This window comes from Egretta garzetta, unplaced genomic scaffold, assembly GCF_000687185.1.
Source record: "Egretta garzetta isolate BGI_Z169 unplaced genomic scaffold, ASM68718v1 scaffold246, whole genome shotgun sequence".
Classification (NCBI taxonomy): domain Eukaryota; kingdom Metazoa; phylum Chordata; class Aves; order Pelecaniformes; family Ardeidae; genus Egretta; species Egretta garzetta.
Genome location: NW_009259976.1, coordinates 2,294,923 through 2,311,877, shown reverse-complemented (window position 1 = coordinate 2,311,877; position 16,955 = coordinate 2,294,923). Strand labels below are relative to the sequence as shown.

General features: G+C 39.2%; 1 long non-coding RNA gene across 1 annotated transcript; it reads left to right on the top strand.

Annotated features, from left to right (window-relative positions):
- Positions 1–688: 688 nt before the first annotated feature.
- On the top strand, positions 689–3,657 carry LOC118452471. Its single transcript, XR_004842233.1, has 3 exons — positions 689–975; positions 2,238–2,295; positions 2,717–3,657. It is a non-coding gene; the product is annotated as an uncharacterized LOC118452471 (long non-coding RNA).
- The last annotated feature ends 13,298 nt before the right edge of the window (positions 3,658–16,955 follow it).

Genomic DNA, 16,955 nt, shown 5'->3' with positions numbered 1-16,955 from the left:
AGCTTTGGATGAAGCTTCCAGTCTAGGAAGAAGGATGCTGCTGTACACTTCGCCGGCAGCAGTAACCCCAGCAGTTATCTTCCCCCCTACACATATCCAAAAAGCAATTTAACGCACCAGCAGCAGTTGCCTATTAATCGGGCTAGAAAAAAGGTAGCCTGGGAGGGTGGGTTTAAAAGAGGAATATGGCACTATTATGTATTGCTTGCAAAGTAAACAAGCAACATCAGTATAGTCATTTCCTAATTACGAGCTGTTTCATAAACTGTAAATGCTAACATGGGAGAGGTAAATCATAGCAATTTAATTAATAAAACACTTTAGACAATTAAATCCATATGTGCATGTCCTGGGGCACAACATCAATAATAGAAGCTTGCAGGCATATTTTGGAAATTTTATGCAATCATTTGCAGATCTTGTAGTCAATAATTGGTACAAACTGTTTTAACTCTTCCTTGCCTGGTCTGGAAAATGGAAAGGAATTGTTAATTACTATTATTATTATTGATTTCATTACTGTTATTATGTTGGCCATTTTTCCATCCTATGTGTGTATTTTAAAATAATTTCTGTGCAGGCTACAAAATGAATCTGATTTCTTCCTTACATATACGTGAGCTCTGTACACAGTATAATGAATGGATTTCATCCTAGGAAGGTAATAGCCTTGTTTTCCTGGTCCACAGAGCTAGACTAAAATTTGCACAAACACTACAACTTCGGGCTCTGAAGTCTGAGTACAATTTCTGAACACCGGGGCTTCGTTGCAAGGATCTGTCCCTGACCAAAGATATCTTAAAAGATTTTGGAGACCCTAAGCACAGAGCTGAATGGAGACGTTGACAGTTCCAGACAGACAACTGATGGATGTGCAGAGAGGCTACCTCATGTGTGCAGTAAGTCAGACTCGTGCACAGGCTGTGATCCTGATACTTTGCAAGCCAGGCTGACGATGATCCAGAAAAGCAACAGGTAATCATAACCAAAACAGTGCAAGACCTACGTCCCCTACAGTTTTCCCATGGGACAGAGCTTGACAGTACAATATAAACCTCTAGAATTTGGGATATCTAGCAGCGTCTGTTAAGTTTGGGACAGCATTTGACCACAACAGCAGTCACACACTCTGATAAGTGTGCCAAGGGCCATTTTTCCACAGACAAGCTGCTAGCACTACTCATGCCCAGCATTTATAAAATGTCCGAACATCCCTAAGGAGCTAGCTCCAGGATGAAGCAGCTGGCTGTAGCTGAGCTCAGGCAACACTCAAAGAACCAGCCAAAGCGTTGTGTCCCCATCTGCCAAAACCAAACTCATGCGTACCAAGAAAGTGCTGGGGTCTTCTAAGGCTCATTAAGCTTGGAGAAGGAAATAGCATGGATCACATCCCCACGCTGGTTCCCAGCTAATTTCCAGTGTCCATGTAAAGCTTTGTTCTTACAATTTCAGGCAATAATGAATCTAGCCCTGGCAACATCAAAGCGTGGTATGATCTTTGAACCACTATAACTGCATGTCTTCTGGGACAATGCAAATCACAAAGACTTTTAAAGCAATTAACGGATTCAGCCCCATTTACATCAAAGTTCCAGTTCCGATTTATCCACTGCCATGATAGCAGTGCTCCCTGGGGACAAGGCAGTTCACAAAGTACCAGAAGTAACATATAAATGCTGGGGACATCTTCAGTTAAGGGGATCTCACAGTGGGCAGTCTTCCAGTAGAGATCAAACGGATGTTAAATCTCCAGGGAAAACAGTCAAGCCTTCTGAGAAACAGCACTTTGAGTCATACATGTAGTTTAAGCCCCTGAGCCTTAACTGGCTACCCACTCTGAACCTTAAACCTCCACCCACTTCCCAAAAAGAACCAAAAAAGAGATTTAATCCCAAAAATGGAAGCCTTGCCAAAGTCTTAATGAAATCCACCAGGGTTCTCGTCATTTCTGTTGCTTTCATATGAAAAACAATGGATGCTGAATAGATAGGAGAGAGATGAATTAGCTGGTAAAGTGATTCTGCTGTTTACTGATAAAAATACTGTGGGGAAAGATCCCTTCTCTGAGAGCAGACTACCACTTCCCATGGATTCCAACTTCCCTTGCATTTTTGCTGTCCCAAGTTATGTGAGGTATTGCTGTTACCTTTCTCATAGTAGAAAATAAAGGGATTAAACATATGTCCCTCTTCCTGATCTTTAGGGCTGGGGTTTCCACTGCCTATTGTTATTTGCAGGATCAGGATTTCACACACTACAATCTGCAGAGCATTTGAGGTCTTCTGAGCCAATAAAGTAAGTATGAATCTCCGGTGCTGATAATGAGGCAAAAATGTTTGTCTGCTGGTAGGGAGAGAAAAAATCAGGACCCTTCTGGAAATGTGGATTATAGAGCGAGAAAGATTTAAAAATTTCTATGTTCAGTTGAAAATCATTGTAAATTGAAGCTTAGCTTTTTCAAATTCCTTTTAATTATTATTATTCAGATATTTGGTAATTCAACACACTATACCACAGCAGTTTTATTTTAAACTGTGAAGGCACTTGTAGCATGAAAATCAAACATGAAGGATGTTGGTTGTAACTATGTGGGCCATTATCAAGTAAATTGCCAATATATAATAATGAGTATTTGCTTTTTATTTTTATTTATAATTATTTTTTTCTACCCTGTAGAACACAGTAAAACTCTCTTGGTTCATGCATGTTTTCACAGCATGGGGTGATATCAAAATGAATAATGCTGAGGTGGTTACTGGCAAAGCATTATGGAGAATATGCTTGTATGACCTCGTTTATATGTAAATCCTGCTCCAGTTCATCAGGATGTTAAGCAATTTCAAAGCCATACTACGCTGCCTTACTACCCACTTGAAGGAGTTTCTTCTATTATGCTGCTTTGATTCCCGATACAAGCCAGCCTGCTTCCTCTGACGAGAGGTGAGCGACGACCCCCACTACATTTCAAGTCCCACCACACAGCCAAGCTGGCAAACATTGCCTTTGATAACGCGGCTGCTAACTCCTGCTGCCCCAGCTCTAAGACTGTCTTGGCATCAGAGACCAATTTTCCTGTACATGGTCAGTATTTCTTTACTGCAGAAAATCTCGGTTGAGATGGCAGAACAGGCATGAAACATTCAGAACTGGCACCCCCTTGGGCTGGCTTCTTTCTCCAGTTTGGAGCTGTCAGAGAGCTGAGATGCCATCTCGAATAGCAAAAATTAAGAGAGCCACAGAAAAGAGTCCTCACAAAGGACCTAAAAGTACAATTGTTAGCTGTTTCAGGTAAAAATATCACACCTAGCATGATTAGCTGGGATGGTCAGCCCATAGGACCTCATCCAAAGTTCTCTGGAGCCAATAGGAAAACAATGGTAGAACAAAACCCTACGGAGCTCTTCATCATTCAGTCACTGCAAACCTACTCAACCTCACCTCTACGACTCCCATGCAATAAGACACGCTATTTCATTTTGGCTATCTATTCAGAAGATTACAAAGATTATCATCTTTTTGACAGCATCTCTTTACTTCTTTGAGCAACGTAACAGACTTGTGGCAGAAAAATGATCACCATGTGCAAGCTGAGTTCTGTGGGCTTCAGAGAAAAGGGAAACCATACAGCAATATTTGTTGGTCTAAAGATTTTTTCTAATATAGTTTGAATGTGTCTCTTGAGGTGAGTCCTGTTCATTGTGCTTTTAGAGTCAACCCTTCTGTTCTAGATGGGTAAAAAACTCATTACAAACCTAATTTATTTAAAATGTTCTATCCATTTTCTCAAAATGTGCATATATAGCCTATATTTATACTGTAATTATAAATTGTATTTCATCAATAAAACATATCATTGCTTGTTCCAGCTCTTTCTTTTTTATGAGCCAGACAACTTGACTTTTAAAGGCTGTGTGTTCTTCAAGAATTAGAGATAAGATTAGCCCTGGCTGTACTTTTTGTTTAAAACCACAAATAGTCCTATAGAATCAGCGAGATCATCTCCATGTTTAATGATAAGATGATTGAGGATTGGAAGATTGTGATAAAGATTGTTCTGAGAGTGAAAAACCCTACTCTTTCTGTTATTCTATTTGTTTTTAGGATTTTCTTTACAGAATTTGGTACATAATTTAATGGAATGCAGTGGAAATTACTCTAAGTTTCAATATTGAATATTTTAAATATTTTCTAAGATTTTTTTTAAACAGAGAAGACTTTGATTTTCGTCAATTTGACTGTCCTCTTTCAGAAGACAAATCTCCAACATGGAAACAATGTACTCACTTAGATGTAAAAGTAGATATAGCCTGAACAAAAAAGCAATTTCAGTTAGAAATTCAGTTGTTCTCACATTTACAGTTGAAAAGATCTTTTTTTTACTAATTTCGTGGAGCAGGACATGTATATCCAGGATGGCTGCATTTTTTATTTTCTCAACCGTTCCTGCTAATTTATGATTATCAATGCTGTACACTGACTCTACATGTGGACTTTGCTATCTCTGATAGTATATAGTTTTGTGCAGCTGTATTTAACTGCTGAAATGATACCAAACAGCCCCAAACAAATTCATAGAAGATTAAGCAGAGACTGTTACGTTCAATCAACTTCATTAATGCATTTGGATTTTTTTGAACCCATCCCATCAGTATGTTTGTGGATTCTATTTTTATTGAGTCTGATGTGTAGCAGAGAAATATCCTATCCCATACACTTTATATTCACAACAGGCAAACCCTGTGAAACACAGGGTTTAACATGAGATGCAGACTGCAAAATGATGCTGCCAAGGTGACACATTGCTATGTGCCTAAAAAAAAGAGCAAGCAGCTCCTAAACAGGAATGGTGTTTGTCTCTTTTTACACTGTATGAGCCTGATTTCATCTTATCTAGAAACACTATCCGCAAGGAGCATTTGCTACTGGCAGCTGTATATTCTCATTGTTAAAGAGCAGAAGCACCACGGCCTTGGGTAAATATGTGGCAGGAAGGATTGGACAGGCAAGACAGCCTTCCCTCAGGCCCCTGAGCAGCTGAAGGGAGGTTGGTTAGAGGTTACTTCAGGTGTGGAATATTGTCCTTCTAAACTGGATTCCCTCCTGTCATCACCAGATTGATGTAAGATCTTATGGATGTTATGGATGCTGAGTATTTTCTGTGGAGTCTGTCAGGAAATGGAGACATCTACTGGTGGGACATCATCATCATCGTCGTCATCGTCATCATCATCATTATCATCATCCAGTTAGTCTTATTAAAATATTGTCATAGTAATAATTATTATAATAGTGATAGCAACAACTACAAAACCAACAAAAATCCCTCACTGCTGCTTTAAAACAAAGTTATATGGCCAGATCATAAAGATTTAGAGAACACTGGAAGTGTTTAGCACAGACACTCAATGATGAGAAATCAATTTTTTTAAAGGAAGAAATCATACTTCTGTTAGAGAGGGAAAGTGGTGTGAATCCCAGCAGCTCCCTGATATATCCAAAAGTGAACGCAGTCAAAAATTAAACATGGGCAACTTTTCACTGTAGGAACAGGGGGGTTATTTATTAACAATTATTATTTATATCCATGAGAGCCCTCTTACTGTCAGAATTCAATGCCTTTTCTCTCTTCACTGCATTTGGTAATAATAAAAATGTATTTTCAGGAGATGGTATGAGCTCATGGTCCTTTTTTTTTTGGTAATAATAGCTACATGGTTTTAGATATCTTCCCAGTAAATTATAATTTAATTTTCAGCTATTTAAAGGTCACTTTGAATAATATATATGCTGCTTAATAATCAGCTAAAATAATGGCACCTTTCAGGAGCGTAGGCTAATAGCAGTATTGCCGTTGTGCAGGCCTTTGCTGGTTTTGTTTGTTGTGTGATCGGTGAAGCAAGAGAGAAGTTCCCCTCATATGCCCGAGCCAGATCTTCAGTCTCTCTTTCTTTCTCTTTTTAATGGGAGGAACAAAAACCTTTTCGCAATCAGCAGTAATCTCTCTAAAGGTCTTTTAATTTAAAAAGTCATAAGTGTTAATTAGCTATTATTAAGTGCCCCCTGTATAAATTAACGTGATTGATGAAAAAATCAAGGGTAATGAAAAATGTAGCAATGCATGTATTTTTAAGAGACTATATTAAAGATGAAAGTCCCCAAAGACAGGAACTAAGGCCTGCTGCACCCGTGCCCTGCCTTTATTAGTATTAATAATAAAAAATATATAGATGTATATCTCAGGAATGCACATGGACACATTGGATAAGGCCATTGTAACGTATTACTCTTCACACTGTGCTTTGAACACCTCTTTGTGACAAAGGCCTATTCCAATGTCGTGTAATTTGTCCAATTTCTTTTTTGGTTTGTGGACCAAAAGGAGGTTCTTTGAAAATGGAAACTGGGATCCAGAGGTAGAGAGAAAAGAGAACTGAACTAACTAACTGAATGACTGTTTTTCTCATTAATTTTATAGGTACTGTGGTAGGGCACTACTGTGGTTTACAAAATCAGATTTCATTTTATCTGTTATCAGAATTGAAACCCAAAGTATACGTAAGAGAAATATTCATTTCCCAGCAAGGCTGGTTTTCTCCTCTGTTATAAACAATTTGTAACCGTCACGGGCTCTGCAACCTGTTTGCCTGCATGAACCTGATAGGGTCACCAGTCTTTTAACAGCATTTCACCAGGAACAGGCTGGGTTAGGCCACAGTGACTGTGCATCACGAGGTGTCTTCCAGCAGACAATGTTTGAATAAATAATATCAGATCTGAACGCTTTATTTGCCACCTTCTCGCCTACCCAAAACATATTACCTGCATCATAGAGTGACTCGTTTACTTGGATTTTTGTTTTATATAGAGGCTTTATGTGAAATCATAATGATAATGTGATATATGCTGCATATTCAGCATATATTGAGAAATAGTTCCCACCAAAAACTAGATTGGCAATAAAAACAAAAGGACTAAGAGAAATTTATTTTTAGCATTCTTGCCTGATATAAATGCAGGATCCCTCTCAAAGAGTCAGGGATTTAACCCTGGACCCCACTGAGGTGCACCAGCAGCAAACAGTTTCACAGTTCCTAGCTGTAGCGAAGCGCGGTTTCCTATGATGCTGCGTCATCTCGTGTGGCCACAATAATGGCAACCCTTGCCTGTTACTCCACCTCCCACTGCTTGCTTGGCAGGCTGGAAGATAACCTATTTTGCTACGGGGAGTGTGAACCTGTGGGGTGCAGACTGGCTGGTGAGACTAGGCTTGCTGAGTGGCAAGTTGGTTAGTATTTGCTGGCTCTGGGCTAGCCTACAAAGTGTTCCATCTCTCAGAAGCAAGTAGTCCCCAAAAATGGCTCATGAAGTCTCCTCCCTCAGCCCCAGGCCCCAGGCAGTGATTATGTAGAATTGACATGGGAGAATCTCTGTGTGTACCTCTGCCAGGCGTATCTGAAGCTAGCCATGATCCAAGTTATTGGATAGTCACCAACAACACAAGCTTATAAACCTGATTTCCTTATTTTTCCTCTTTCTTCCTCCATAGCTTCTTCACGCCAGGGCCTCGGTGCAGTTCTGTATCTTGCTAAACTAAATGGGATTTAAACTGCATTGTTTTACAGTCTGTGAGCCCTGGAAGTCCACACTAACTTGTTTGTTTTAGAAGCCAGCAGAACTCAGAGTGATGGTATGCATTAGTGACGACTCACATATAAACCTGTCCAACACCTTCTGGAGACTTTTTTTTCCATTTGCTCATCACCTTTTAAATTAATTAATTAACTAATTGGAGTGAAATAATTTTTTCAGGACAAGCATCTGTGTCCCACCAATTGTTTTAAAGCAAAAAAAACTAGACATTTTTGAGAGAGAAAGTGTTTTTCTGCTTCTAATAAAAGAATCTTGCAGGTATTCCTTGATAACGTGCCCCACGTTTCATGCTCCAGTGCAAAAGTTTGAAAGTGGGAAGAAGATACTAGATATATGCCTTCAGCACAAACTTGATCAAATCTCAAATCTCTATAAACCTCCTGTGAAGTCTGCTGTCAAGAACTGGGAAGATTTTGACAGCTGAAGTCTCTGAAGAGCCTGACTGCATTAAGCAGCCCTACGCGCTGACCAGGGTGCACGTGCATCACTGCCGGAGGGCTGGGCATTCTCTAGCCAAGAGCTCCAGGGGAGAAGAAAAAATTCTCTCAACACACCAGAAAAGGAAAAAAAAAAGACCAAAAGAACAGCTATACTGAGTCAGATCAAAATTTCATCTAACCCAACAGCCTATTTCTAATGGCAACAAATAATAGATGTATAAGGAGAAGTGTAAGAATAAAGCAAGTATAAAACAACAGCAGCCACACATAGCCCACATGTTTCTGAAAATTCGCAACTCTGGGACTTCCAGAGTCAGAGGTGGTTTCTGTTTATGAAATCCTCACTGGATTTCTCCTCCATGAGCTTGTCGGTTCTTGATTCCAGGTAAACCTCAAGCTTGACTCAGTTTCCCTCACGTTGGCTTCTAATGCCACCTGAGATACCCCAGTATACATATCCTACCTGCCACACTGGGAGAGCATACACAGCAAGTTTTTTACTATGTTTACCAGAAATGTGTGAATGTGTCAGATTTTCAAAGGTATCTTAAACTGCTGCTGGATACTTACGTGCAAGCAAATGAACCAGGGTTTTTAATGTTCCTTGTATGGATCTTCCATCCTGTAACTGATCACCCTTGTTGTCCTCTGGAGATCCTCCAGCTCTGTTGGATGCTTTTGAAAGTAGAGACAGTAGAGACCAGACCTGCAGAGAGTTTTCAAGATACAAACCTGCAGAGGTCTATTGACATTTTCTGGTTTCGTGTCTAGCTCTTTCTAATGTTGTTTGGTTTTGTTTCTCGAACATTTGGGAACTGTTTTGGTGTTTTCACGTAAATAATGATTTTGTTGTCGTAATATCTGGTTCCTGAGAAGTAATGAGCAGCCTAGAGCCCATCATTTTATATATAAAACTGGGATCGTTTTTTTTCCCCATGTGCCAGGGACATGTACCTAAACTGAATTTCATCTCTCTTCTAGATGAACCTGATTATGATCTTAATTTTCATTCTGCATAAGCCATATTGATTCTAGTAGTTTTAGCTCCAGAGCACTTTATCCCATAGCTTTAACTTTGAACATTGCTTTGTTTCACAAAATACATAGTTTAGCCTTGTACGTACACTGTGTGCTTTGTTTGAATCACTTCTGTTGTGCACGAGAAAAATACACAAGTTAGCAATGTACATCTTATTCTCTCAATAATTTATTCTTTGAAAGATTTATTGCTTATGGCATAGTACAAAATGAATAACAACACTTAATTACACCACCAGCTACTGTTGAAAAGGAAATATAGTAAAGAATATTTAAACAGAACTTGAATCTAGTGAAAATTCACCAGTTGAACATCTGTTGTTATTTCAATGTATGATAATATATGGAAGTGGTATGAAAATTTCAGTTGTAGAAACATCTCTGCTTGTGAGATGAAAAGTACTTACGCAGAACCATAGAATAATTTAGGTTGGAAGGGACCTCTGGGGTAAGATGGTGCAACCCCAGCTCAAAGCAGGGCCAACTAGTTGTCAGAGCCTTGGCCTGGCAAGTTCAGAACACCTCTAAGGCTGGAGAATATGCAGCCTCTCTGGCAACGTGTTCCAATATTTGACTGCTCACACTAAGCAAAATTGTTTCCTAATAGCTAATCAGAATTTTACTTAGTGCAGCTCGGGCCCATTGCCCATCATCCCGTCACTATGAACCTTTGAAAGAGACTGGCTTCTACCATCCCTAGGAACATTGGCAAAAAGTTAATGGCTCATGAGTAGAAGTAACAGTGGACGCTGCTTTCCAAGCAAACCATCATCCTCATCTGGTATTAATCTACACAGCTGCCTTCAAGACTATGGAATTACACAAATTTATATTAGCTGAGAAGATGATTTGCTGCACAAACCACAAGAGCACAATATAGCCAGTCACAGAAGTCCTGTAGTGTAGCTCTGTTACTTATTCTCAGTCATCCCAGAACAGAGTAAATCCTTATTAATTTGTTTATAAATCTATAAGAAAAGTATTCTGAGAGCTCTATTGGCTCAGTCTAAAGTCCACCACATCAGCAGAAAGATTCCCAGTGATTTCACTGGACTATATTTGACATTTCATGAAAAGTACAGTCAGTTAACAGGTACTATTATTCTCTACAATTTGCAGCACAAGGAATAAATCTGACACAGATCTTATGCCACCTATCTGCATGGAATCTCTCTATTAATCAAGAGCAAACTTATCTTTACTCTTTGTTTAATATGTAAAAAAGCCAACAAACCACCAACCCAACCTTTACAAGTGAAAAAAGTATTTTTTTGACTGAAAACCAGCAGAAATATCTATCACCTTTCGTAAAGTTAATGAATGCTTTTAATTGCAGATGACCGTACTCTGTGAAAAAAATATCCTTGGATTCTGTTCAAACATGTACAAAAAAAAATCTCAAAATTTTGTGCTGCTCCGCACCATAAATCACTCCTCCATAATAATGCCTTCCTGTCCAAGCACACTAATCAAATCTCTTCCCTGTCACTGGAATTATTACATTTTAACAAGCACAGGATTTAATCATCAGTGCAGACTTTTCACGCATTTACTTCATTCAGGCCTTGACAGCAAACCTTTACTCACAAGTTGTCCTTACAGTGGTGGTTTGATTACCATTTTGACTATTCATGTGAGTAATACTTTCCTGTTTCAGGCCTTTAATTAGCTGAATGCTTTCAGAGATATTTCTATATACTGCATTTTCTCTGTGCATTAACCATGGTATCCTTCCTCCCTCCCTCATGTTAATTACTTGGGCAGGTATGTATTTGTCTAATGTATCAATCACTTTCTCCTCACTTTCTACATATCTAAAGTCTTTCTGATTGCTTCTCATGAATTTTAAGAAGCTTCTCTGATAGAAAGGACCTTGGCATCTGTATTGCATGTCACATAGCATTTCATCTGTTGTGATTGAAATAAAGGGCATTGCCCAGCTGAAAAAATAGCCCATGTTCTTTTCAAACTTACCAGCTGCTTTGCTTCTTTGTCTTTCTGATGCCCTCTCAAGCATTCCATAGCTTGAAGGTCATCAGTGCATGTTCACAGGTCTCCATCAGCAGCCAGGAGTGACTACAGATGTTGCTGAGGTGATTTCTTTAATTAGGTATGTAGCTGTTCATTGGCAGAATATTCTGCACCTGGGACTAACAATGACTTTATGTAATATATTAACCTGTTCCTGTTAGAGACACAAGGAGAGAAGGAAGGAATTTACAAAAGATGGCAAATTGTCTAAATTAACTTGTTATCCAAAATGCTGATTTTCAACAAAGTCTGATGGATAATCAAATGTTAAAACTCATCTGCAATACAAGGGTTGTCCTGCAGCCAAAAGCCTATTTACAGTCTTTTTCTCCTGTGTCATATGTTGAAGGAAGTCCAAACTAACCAGGTTTTACAAGGGAGTTATGTAAGGATTAAAAATCCATGTAATGAGCAAGCCCAGCCTCTGCAAGGTTACTTGGTTTTGGTTTGGTTGGGTTTTTTTTTTCCTTTTATTATTATGGTCCAAACCCCATATATGGTTCTGTGTGGACTGTTCTTTCCACTGACTTCAAGAGAATTCTGCCCAGGTGTTGCGGTCTACTTGAGTGATGGGACTTAGGCCAATGTTCCCTGGAATTTACTCTACAGGGTTTTACACAACTTCGCTTAGCAGACAGCTAGAGGGATTTAAGGCACTGCTACCCCCAGCTGTTTATTACACCAGAGATGACTGCTCCCACAGCAGAGCCAGAAGAATGGTCACCCACCAGCAGCTTTCCCACAAAGACCAGTAGTTTAGTTCAGTGGACTTTGCAGGAAAGCAGCGGAGCGAGGCACATACACATTAAATCCTGCTAACTCTTTGTGGTAACAGTAATAGCTGTAGAAGGTTGAAATGGACAGCTGGGGAGGTAACTTATTAGGCCCAGCTAGATTAGTCAGGGCTTACCTGTCATCATGCTTGAGTTAGAGGCTGGAATGGCAACCAAAAAAAAGAAAGTTTGACACAGAAATTCCCATTGTGCTCTGCTCCATTTCTCATTGACCTCCTGTGATACATCATTTTACAACAAATTCTGACATGTGATGAAGAATCTGAGTTCTCCAGCCCATCCAGGGACCATTCCCCATTCTCCACCTTCAGGGAAAATTAATTTGTTTGCTTAGCAAATATTTATTTGATATTCAAGTGTTATTCACAGTTTCAGGTCCAAAACATTCGAACCCTATTGAGTTTGGAGGAAAGGGAAAAAGGATCCAATTTTTTCACATACAGATACGACCCTATGGGGTTTTCTCTATTGGATCAAGTTTCAGAAAGGGCTTTTTTTTTTTTGCCAGGTCCTTACAATTTTATTTTTTTTTTCAATGAGATTATGGCCAAAAAGGCAGAAACTTCTCAAAAAAACCTTGAGATCATATAACTCAAACTTTCTCTTGGCTCATTTCTATATTGCCTGCCAGGTTTCATCTGCTTGATTGAGAAAAAGCTACACAATTTCTGAAAGATCCCACAAACAGCAAGGGGAATGTGGACTCTTTTTCCGACATGAAAAAGGCTAAAGAAAATAAGGGGGAAAGGGACTGTAAATGAGGATTTCCAGAACTATACCCAAACTCTAGACAATGCAAGGACAGTATCTAAGTAATGAAATTAATTTTCCAATGCATCTATTTCTATTTTACTACTACCGCTGTTCCTAGTGAGGATTTGAGGTCATCTCAAGCAGACTGGTCAGTCCATGCCCTCAGATCAGAAACAACTTCATCAAATTCCAAATCTACCCTTGGGTATTGCAGACCATATGGGAAACAAGATAATTGAATGTTCTGAGAACCCTAGAAGCTGATTCAAACAACTGCCCTAGATAAGACTGATAGGTGAAACGAGGAGAGAGTTTCAGCCTTAACTCTGAATATCCTGGCATTCACCATTCGTACAGGCGATACTTTACTAGGCAACTGCAGTCCTGGGAATGCAGAGGGCAGTCTCAACAAACATTATGGGTCCTGTGATACTAAGAAATCTCCACCGGCTTCGATGAATCAAGGCCTGCCACTTCATAAGCATCCTCGGTAGTGCTAGGGGTTCATTCTCCCTCTGTAAATACCAGCAATTACGAGACAGCAAAAACATTAAGTATTTTACTCTTGTTGTTACTTCTGTTTCACGCGTGTACATCCTTCTGCTACTATTTACAGTTATGCCATCATATGTCACAGGGTTACATTCCTAAAACACAAAGCATACGAGTGTGGTGTCTGCACCCAACAACGAAGACTCCCCAGAGCTGTCTTTCGCTCTTGTCAAGTCCAATTTCAAACAGCTCCCAGAAATTCTTGAGACAATGATACATTCTCCCACTCTAGGTCTTCTTATAAGGCAGCGGAAATCACAGCTGCATGAAGGAAAAGCATTGACAACTGTCTTGCTAAAGGACAAAAACAGAGCAAAGCACAGTGGCACTGAAAGCCCCTCCCTGTCAATAAAGAGGTTTTACAGCAAAAACATTTAATTTTATTTTGTTTTTAATCTGTTGCTATCAAGTGCTAGCTGTCTTCAGGAAAAGAATGAATTTGACAGTTTTGTGTTGACTCTTACATTTCCCATTACCGACTCTCTTCATCTCTGTCCTGAAGCAAAAATAAATTTCCCTTTTTAAGCTTTTGATGATAAAAATCTCATCTGTAGCCTCATAAATGATCCTTTATTATCTATATTAATAATGAATAAATGTCTGTTGAATACCCCTGATCCTTTGCATTAATAGTGCCAGATGTATTATAGATAACCTTTTGATTTAACAGCACAAACTGTGAAACAATATTAAACCAGTAAAGGAGTGATCTTACTGGAGTCACTAAGGTCAAAATTATAAACATTTCCTTCATCTCTATTTGTAAATTGTCCCATTATGCAGCATCAGTCCCCATCATTTATTTTGGAGAGAGGTAGCAGACTAGCTGCAGTCCTAGAAATAGAGCTCATAAATAATATCTTGAATAATTTTTTTAAACATTTCCGGCTCTTCCACTTCTCCTTCCTAATGCCTCCCGATGATCTTAATTAATAGAGCATTACTACACGAGCAGCCCCACTTCCGCTTACTGTACTATCATTTAAAAATATGTTGCTCGCTTCTTTTCCCATTAGTCCTGTCAGAGTCAGGCACAAACTTCATTCAGTCATCTTCCAAGATGACACCGAGAGAACTGTAGTTGTTCCTGAACAAAGGGATGAAGCTCCCTTTAGATCAGCGCAACTGCATCCCGTAAGTTCGAGTGCTTTCCTCTTACATACCTGTTGTCTCTTCCTTTATGATGATTTTCAGATGGGTTATTGCTTTACTCTGATGGCTATAACACCTGAAAACCCATTTGCCTGTAAATCAGGATAACACCCTTCATAAATATTCCCTTTTGCCTGCTGTCCCGTGACTTCTATTCCAACTTTCAATGCCTGTAACAAAAGTGAAGTGCCTTTTCTGACATTAGGCAACAAAATACAGTGTGGTTTTTTTCAGGGAAAAAAGAAAGATTCCCACTGAAGCCTAGTGGGAAATATCCTATTTCTGTGCTTAAGTGTAGCTCCTGAAATGAATTGCTTAACACTGCTGAGGCTAAAGCACAGAAATTCTGCACGTCCACTTATCTGGAGCAGTAACGGTAGCTGCACTGCTATCAGGCCAATTCAAAAAAGACTCAAAAACTCAAACTGCCCATGTAGCACTAAATATTTCTAGGATGGACACCCTAACAAAGTCACTTGGCAAATGCTAGTGTAAGTGAAAAGGCAGATGACATATAAGGTGGCAGAGGGAGCTAGGCAGCCTTAGTGCTGCCCAGCTTTTATTCTCAGCTACATGCTACCAAGTTTGCCTAAAAACTGTCTTTAGGAATACTCTTGTACCTAAATAGCTAGGACACAGTTTATGTCCAAATATCTGAGGCTTTTTTAGAAGCAGTAAAATAGCATCCTTCAGTAATAAATTGACTACCAGCAGGGTTCAATATCTACTAGTTCAATATCTAAACAGAACTGGTAGTTCAGTGACTCCTTAGTCAGGACCCTGCAGTGGGTGGATTTCTCTGCTAATTTAACTATCAGGAAAATAATTCAGGACTTGGACATGCAAAATGCAAATAATTCAAGACTTGGACATGTAAAATGTAAATATAGCTTAGGAGTCAATATTGTAGTAAATGTACAATGTAAATATGGCTTTGGAGTCAATATTAAAGTGAGTTGCAACAGGTCTCTTGGAATTTAAGAGAGAAAACTCAACTGGTTTTGATACAGCAAAAACGTATCAGCTATCAGTGATCAAGTATGACGATAAATGTCAGAGGAAAAAATTCATTTAACAATTACTGAACTGTACTGTTGGGCAGTTTTTGACTATCCACTACCACAACACCATTCAAGGCTGTGTTTTGCAATTACATGCCTTGTGACAAACACTTTGTGCACGGATTATTCTCAGATTCTATCACTGGTGGAATTACCCAGGCACAATGAAGCGCACGGGGTTCTCAAATATTTCTACAGACACGTTGCATGTAAGAAAGTAGCACCCTTCGGGCAGCTTAGCAATCTGTAGGCTGAAAAAATCCTTTTGCTGTCATCTTATAGCTGAATCTGGATTTGCATGTCAGTTCAAACCATGCTGGAAACTGTGAGTGAAAACCTGATACCATTGAAGTCAACAGCAGTTTTGCTGCAGTTTCACACAGGCCAGCTGACAGCTTACCAGAATCAGCTATTTGAAAGAAAGTCAATGGTGGCAAAAGAAGAAACAATTTAAATAAAACTAAATTGCTGAGATACGATATTAGCAAAAGTTGACATCAAAATTTATGGTGTTTGTTATCGACTCAAAGGCAAAAATAAGTACCTCTCTTCACCCAGCGTCGTAACATTGTCATACCTCAACTAATGCCATTTGATTCATGACTTACATCCACAACAGTTACGGCCATTAGGCAAGATCCGCTTTAAAGGCCTAATCCAACAAACACCTGCATACTTAATCACTTCAGTCACAAGCGTAAGTGTTTTCTGTCTTGCAGACTCGTTTTCAATACTAGATGCATACAGCTGTCAGGGAAGACATGTAAGGCACATTTGGCCAAGTTCCTGGCTAATCTGGTCTGGAAAGTGGCATGGCAATATTCTGACTCTACATATCGTCTCCTGACATCACTGGGTGAATTCTCTTTCAGTTTTACCAGTGAAAATCCAAAGAGCAATAGAATTAGCTGAAGACATTTACAAATGCCAAAATGAATCTGTGTATAAAATCTTGGTTCCAGTGGGTCCAACAGCAGTTTTGTTGCTGCCTTGGAGTGGACAGGGTTTCATTCAATAACTCCAGCTATTAGCATTTCTTATATGTAATGTATGCATCTCAGTAGTTCCTAGCTTAAACCTCCCTGTAATCTCAAACCAGAGAAACAGAGATTTTCCAGTCTGCACAGGTAATTAAAGAAGAGTTCAAAATATATCTAATTTACTTAGGCTAAGCTCTGACAGAAGGATTTGTACCAAAATGCGTATTTGTGTTACATCCTTTCTTAACTGCATGACAAACCGCTGTATAGTTCATCGTTTGCTTTCTTGTTGAATGATAAATAGTGCCTCAAATGAAACATGATTGTTCCCTGTGAAACCAAACTACAGCTTCTTAAAGGCAGCAGTGGCATTTCCTTTCTGTGTTGCTTTTCTCTCCATTTCCTGTTGATGAAAGCCACTGTCTGGATTGCCAGGTTTTAGTATTTCAGCTGGACTGATAGCATCAAAGATATTTCTTACCTTGATCCTTTCCTTTGTCACTT